Below are 7,177 nucleotides of genomic sequence, written 5' to 3' on the forward strand. Positions count from 1 at the left end.
GTAGTGTGTTACTGATGGTAGGCTTTGTTTCTTTGGTCCCAGCTCTCTGCAGGTCATTCACTAGGTCCCCCCGTGTGGTTCTGGGATTTTATTTTATAGTCTACAATTTTGTTTCTGGTGTCCTTTGACAGCTCTTTGGTCTTGGCCATAGTGGAGTTTGGAGTGTGACTGTTTGAGGTTGTGGACAGGTGTCTTTTATACTGATAACAAGTTCAAACAGGTGCCATTAATACAGGTAACGAGTGGAGGACAGAGGAGTCTCTTAAAGAAGTTACAGGTCAGTGAGAGCCAGAAATCTTGCTTGTTTGTAGGTGACCAAATACTTATTTTCCACCATAAATTGCAAATAAATTCATAAAAAAATCCTACAATGTGATTTTCTGGATTTTTTTTCTCAAATTTTGTCTGTCATAGTTGAAGTGTACCTATGATGAAAATTACAGGCCTCTCTCATCTTTTTAAGTGGGAGAACTTGCAAAATTGGTGGCTGACTAAATACTTTTTTGCCCCACTGTATTTACATGTTGCTTATGAGTGCATTTCACACTACTTTTGGATTATACTTGGATTTTACGGCACGTATGAATGTCCTGCTTAATATAATGTGTGTGTCATCATCGGAAATGTATTATACTCAAAAAAACAGTCAACAAGTAAAATTACTCTTTGGCTAGCTTTTGCTACAGCCTATATCAATGAGCAATAACATTCTAGCTAAAAACGGCTGCATCTAAAATAGTTATTTTGCAAAGATCACAACCAAATATAATCTTAGCGACTGTTCAAGCAAGAATCAATCATAATTTTAACCGTATGAAAACCCCAAAACGTTATTTTGTTTAGAAGTAATAAAAACTTAAATCTATGTTGAACGCGCACAGATGGCGATAGCGAAGAGTCAAGCGCATCTGTGCATGACGTCTGTGTGTCAACTGCTGGAAAAGGGTCTGTAGCAGTTCTCAACAACATGGTTAAGTCTCATTTACCTAATGCATTTACAGATGAGCCAATCGGGAGAAAGGATTAAGGTTGGATGATTGGTTGGAAAGCTGCAGATGAGAAAGTTAGCGGAAGTGGATGCTGTGTTCGAATAAAGCAGCACATCGAGGAATGTCGGTGAAGATGAATGTCTGAAAGGACAACAGTGGTCGCAAAAAACGGAACAAAAAGGAAATTGTCTAAAATTGGAGTGAGGATACGTCTATGAATGATAATTAATCGCTTCTTGTTGGGATGCGTTTGTTGAGTAAGGATGCATTTGTGGGAAACCAGTTTGAGGTGTAGAAAATATTGAAGTACTTTTATGTGCTGGGAAAAGAGGGGTCTGTCAGATTGACCAGGACTGGTCTTATTTTGATTAAGTGTATTTCTGAAAAACAGAGGAAGATTGCAGTGCACCTCAAAAGAAACCGAACAACAGAAGTTTTGGGTTTTGAACTTCGGAGTAGAGCACTGGTCTAAGGGGTGACGACAGATGTTCAGGTTGAATACCTGAACAAAATTCCTGGTGTTGTTGATGCCCGGCGTCTGACCTGATTGGTGAATGGAGAAAAATAAGTAAGTCTGCCAGTCCTGCATGTGAAGCTTGGTTATGTAAGATGCACTATAAGAGCTTTCGACCCAAACCATTGCAGTGCAAGAATTGTAAAGGATGTGTACATTTTTCAAGTGTGTGCAGACGGACAGAGTATATTGAAGAACTGTGTGTAGAATGACTGTGCTGAAATTGTGGTGGGGATTGACCGTTCTAACAATCGAATCTCCAATGTGGAGGTGACAAAAATAAGTGAGGCTAGTGAAGATACAGTGCCTTGCGAAAGTATTCGGCCCCCTTGAACTTTGCGACCTTTTGCCACATTTCAGGCTTCAAACATAAAGATATAAAACTGTATTTTTTGTGAAGAATCAACAACAAGTGGGACACAATCATGAAGTGGAACGACATTTATTGGATATTTCAAACTTTTTTAACTAATCAAAAACTGAAAAATTGGGCGTGCAAAATTATTCAGCCCCTTTACTTTCAGTGCAGCAAACTCTCTCCAGAAGTTCAGTGAGGATCTCTGAATGATCCAATGTTGACCTAAATTACTAATGATGATAAATACAATCCACCTGTGTGTAATCAAGTCTCCGTATAAATGCACCTGCACTGTGATAGTCTCAGAGGTCCGTTAAAAGCGCAGAGAGCATCATGAAGAACAAGGAACACACCAGGCAGGTCCGAGATACTGTTGTGAAGAAGTTTAAAGCCGGATTTGGATACAAAAAGATTTCCCAAGCTTTAAACATCCCAAGGAGCACTGTGCAAGTGATAATATTGAAATGGAAGGAGTATCAGACCACTGCAAATCTACCAAGACCTGAACGTCCCTCTAAACTTTCAGCTCATACAAGGAGAAGACTGATCAGAGATGCAGCCAAGAGGCCCATGATCACTCTGGATGAACTGCAGAGATCTACAGCTGAGGTGGGAGACTCTGTCCATAGGACAACAATCAGTCGTATATTGCACAAATCTGGCCTTTATGGAAGAGTGGCAAGAAGAAAGCCATTTCTTAAAGATATCCATAAAAAGTGTTGTTTAAAGTTTGCCACAAGCCACCTGGGAGACCCACCAAACATGTGGAAGAAGGTGCTCTGGTCAGATGAAACCAAAATTGAACTTTTTGGCAACAATGCAAAACGTTATGTTTGGCGTAAAAGCAACACAGCTGAACACACCATCCCCACTGTCAAACATGGTGGTGGCAGCATCATGGTTTGGGCCTGCTTTTCTTCAGCAGGGACAGGGAAGATGGTTAAAATTGATGGGAAGATGGATGGAGCCAAATACAGGACCATTCTGGAAGAAAACCTGATGGAGTCTGCAAAAGACCTGAGACTGGGACGGAGATTTGTCTTCCAACAAGACAATGATCCAAAACATAAAGCAAAATCTACAATGGAATAGTTCAAAAATAAACATATCCAGGTGTTACAATGGCCAAGTCAAAGTCCAGACCTGAATCTAATCGAGAATCTGTGGAAAGAACTGAAAACTGCTGTTCACAAATGCTCTCCATCCAACCTCACTGAGCTCGAGCTGTTTTGCAAGGAGGAATGGGAAAAAATTTCAGTCTCTCGATGTGCAAAACTGATAGAGACATACCCCAAGCGACTTACAGCTGTAATCGCAGCAAAAGGTGGCGCTACAAAGTATTAACTTAAGGGGGCTGAATAATTTTGCACGCCCAATTTTTCAGTTTTTGATTTGTTAAAAAGGTTTGAAATATCCAATAAATGTCGTTCCACTTCATGATTGTGTCCCACTTGTTGTTGATTCTTCACAAAAAAATACAGTTTTATATCTTTATGTTTGAAGCCTGAAATGTGGCAAAAGTTCAAGGGGGCCGAATACTTTCGCAAGGCACTGTATATGGTCGTGGACGCACCACAGCCTGAAGAAAATGTTTGCTGCCAGTCAAGAGATACCCTGTGTGTTAAAAAGGTGGATTTTGTGGCATTCATTACCACATTTATTAACTGTACAGCACAAGTCTAACAAACTGAACATTACTGTGGCTGTGGCAGAAAAGGTATGGGGACTTAAGGATTTTACACCTGGAGACTTGCTAGGGGTACTGGTGCAAAAAGACCCGCCCTCCCAGGTTCCCCATTGAGCCTGTGTAGGGATCAGGTTCGTTTGATTTAGTTTAGTGTATTTATTATTTGGTACATTTGGGAATCCTTTTTGGGAATCCTGTTTCCATCCCGCACAGTAGTTGGCAATCGCCAATATACTGTATACTGTGATATACTGTAATGAAACAGGCAGGGAGCAGGTTTCGAACCCTCGACCTTCTATAGCCCGAAGTCCAGCGCGCTCCGCGGCAGTCGATATCCGCGCTCATAAACCCAGGGTCGTTACAATACCATAGCAGAAGAGCATCATGTCCACCATGGCTTGTGTTTATTTTGAAAGTCTATAACATTGGACTTGGGTATAAAACATAATCACTTAATGCTCCATTTGTTGAATTGTGTTGGACAACTGGTAGGTAGAGTGAGAAGACAACCTTCTATTGGTAAAGTTAGCAACGGTGAAATCAGATAGACAACGCTAGTTACAGTGCCTTGCGAAAGTATTCGGCCCCCTTGAACTTTGCGACCTTTTGCCACATTTCAGGATTCAAACATAAAGATATAAAACTGTATTTTTTTGTGAAGAATCAACAACAAGTGGGACACAATCATGAAGTGGAACGACATTTATTGGATATTTCAAACTTTTTTAACAAATCAAAAACTGAAAAATTGGGCGCGCAAAATTATTCAGCCCCCTTAAGTTAATACTTTGTAGCGCCACCTTTTGCTGCGATTACAGCTGTAAGTCGCTTGGGGTATGTCTCTATCAGTTTTGCACATCGAGAGACTGACATTCTTTCCCATTCCTCCTTGCAAAACAGCTCGAGCTCAGTGAGGTTGGATGGAGAGCATTTGTGAACAGCAGTTTTCAGTTCTTTCCACAGATTCTCGATTGGATTCAGGTCTGGACTTTGACTTGGCCATTCTAACACCTGGATATGTTTATTTTTGAACCATTCCATTGTAGATTTTGCTTTATGTTTTGGATCATTGTCTTGTTGGAAGACAAATCTCCGTCCCAGTCTCAGGTCTTTTGCAGACTCCATCAGGTTTTCTTCCAGAATGGTCCTGTATTTGGCTCCATCCATCTTCCCATCAATTTTAACCATCTTCCCTGTCCCTGCTGAAGAAAAGCAGGCCCAAACCATGATGCTGCCACCACCATGTTTGACAGTGGGGATGGTGTGTTCAGAGTGATGAGCTGTGTTGCTTTTATGCCAAACATAACGTTTTGCATTGTTGCCAAAAAGTAAAATTTTGGTTTCATCTGACCAGAGCACCTTCTTCCACATGTTTGGTGTGTCTCCCAGGTGGCTTGTGGCAAATTTTAAACGACAATTTTTATGAATATCTTTAAGAAATGGCTTTCTTCTTGCCACTCTTCCATAAAGGCCAGATTTGTGCAATATACGACTGATTGTTGTCCTATGGACAGAGTCTCCCACCTCAGCTGTAGATCTCTGCAGTTCATCCAGAGTGATCATGGGCCTCTTGGCTGCATCTCTGATCAGTCTTCTCCTTGTATGAGCTGAAAGTTTAGAGGGACGGCCAGGTCTTGGTAGATGCAACAGTGGTCTGATACTCCTTCCATTTCAATATTATCGCTTGCACAGTGCTCCTTGGGATGTTTAAAGCTTGGGAAATCATTTTGTATCCAAATCCGGCTTTAAACTTCTTCACAACAGTATCTCGGACCTGCCTGGTGTGTTCCTTGTTCTTCATGATGCTCTCTGCGCTTTTAACGGACCTCTGAGACTATCACAGTGCAGGTGCATTTATACGGAGACTTGATTACACACAGGTGGATTGTATTTATCATCATTAGTAATCACACGCCCAATTTTTCAGTTTTTGATTTGTTAAAAAAGTTTGAAATATCCAATAAATGTCGTTCCACTTCATGATTGTGTCCCACTTGTTGTTGATTCTTCACAAAAAAATACAGTTTTATATCTTTATGTTTGAAGCCTGAAATGTGGCAAAAGGTCGCAAAGTTCAAGGGGGCCGAATACTTTCGCAAGGCACTGTAGCTACGCTACCAGTATAATTGACTAGCTAACCTTGTTACTAACAAGTTAAACGTTTCTTATAATCGATTTTCGACGCCGAAAACCCTCTACATTGTAGCCAACGTATGAGACGTCATTATCTTCTATAACTGGTGTTGGAAGGGTGGCTCCCTTCACGTCTTTTTACTCAATTTCTTAGCGCAAACATGTTGAATTGCTTTGTTTACCTTTTGAATTAGACGGCATTTACCCCTAATGATCCCAGAGTGCAACGCGTTATTTACATTATGTAGTAAATGGGAAATAGGGCCTTTTTTTTATTAACAACAAATCAATACAGAAAGCACATGAGGGAACACAAGTAGAGATTATAGATTACAGATTATAAACAATGGACAATCGAGCTAGGGGGTACAATATCACATTACAATTAGACAAGGACCTCAAGGGACATACATACACTTACAATTCTAACAGCTTTTTTGTTAGAGTATTTAACTGTCTCAAAATACAGTTCAAATTCTTTTTGTAGGGTAAGAAAGTGTTTTTTTTGTTTGTAAATTTACATTTGTGTATATGAAATTTGGCCAAAAGAATTAAATTAATTACATAAAAATGTTTCAGCTTATTTCTATCGTATGTAAAGAATCCAAGCAGTACATCTCTGATGTTTGTTTTCCTTAAACTTCTTCATATAGTGGTTGGCAAGATAATATTTATGAATAATTTTAATGGAAACTTCCTTAATTTTGTTAACAAGCGTGTGGCAACATCCAAACTTTTTTCCAACAGATAGTATCAATAAATTAATTCCAATAAGGCATGACATAAGGTATAGATAGATACAACATCCTGCTGAAACAAGGCTCGTTGAATGGACCAAAAGATAAACAAATCTTTCCTACTGATGAGTCAACATGGTCAATAGAAGGTAGGCTCTGAGGGTCAGGTCTTGACAAATTCCTGAATAACAGAGCAACACCTGAGGGAATGGCGTCTAAAACAATTGCAAAATCTTTAGGTCTTACAGGGACCTTGTAAAGTGATAAGAATTCTTTATAACGGAGTAAAATACCCTCTGCATTTACCAGTTGGCTCACCAATAGGATATTATTTCGGAACCAATATTCTAAAAACAAAGAAGTATTTTTATACAATATATCCCGATTATTCCATATATAATATCTGTGTGGAGAAAAAATCTGTTTATAAATTAAGGACCATGACAAGAAAACCTGCCGATGAAAAGCAGAAAGTTTCACTGGAACTTTGTCAATATTATAATTGCAAAACAACATGAAGTTAAGGCCACCAAAAGTAGAGAAGACATGATGAGGAATAAAATTCCAGATAGAAGTTGGTCTTCTTAGGAATTATTTTATCCAATTGATCTTAAAAGTATTATTTAAAGTAGTAAAGTCCAGAAAATTCAGTCCACCATTCTCATAAGTGTTCATTACAACAGTTTTCCTAATGTAATAGGTACAGTTTCTCCAAAGAAAGTTGAAAAGCATCTGGTCTATCTCCTTGCTTATTTAACT

Source organism: Oncorhynchus mykiss, chromosome 6 (genome assembly GCF_057628025.1).
Source record: "Oncorhynchus mykiss isolate SJ-2025 chromosome 6, ASM5762802v1, whole genome shotgun sequence".
NCBI lineage: Eukaryota > Metazoa > Chordata > Actinopteri > Salmoniformes > Salmonidae > Oncorhynchus > Oncorhynchus mykiss.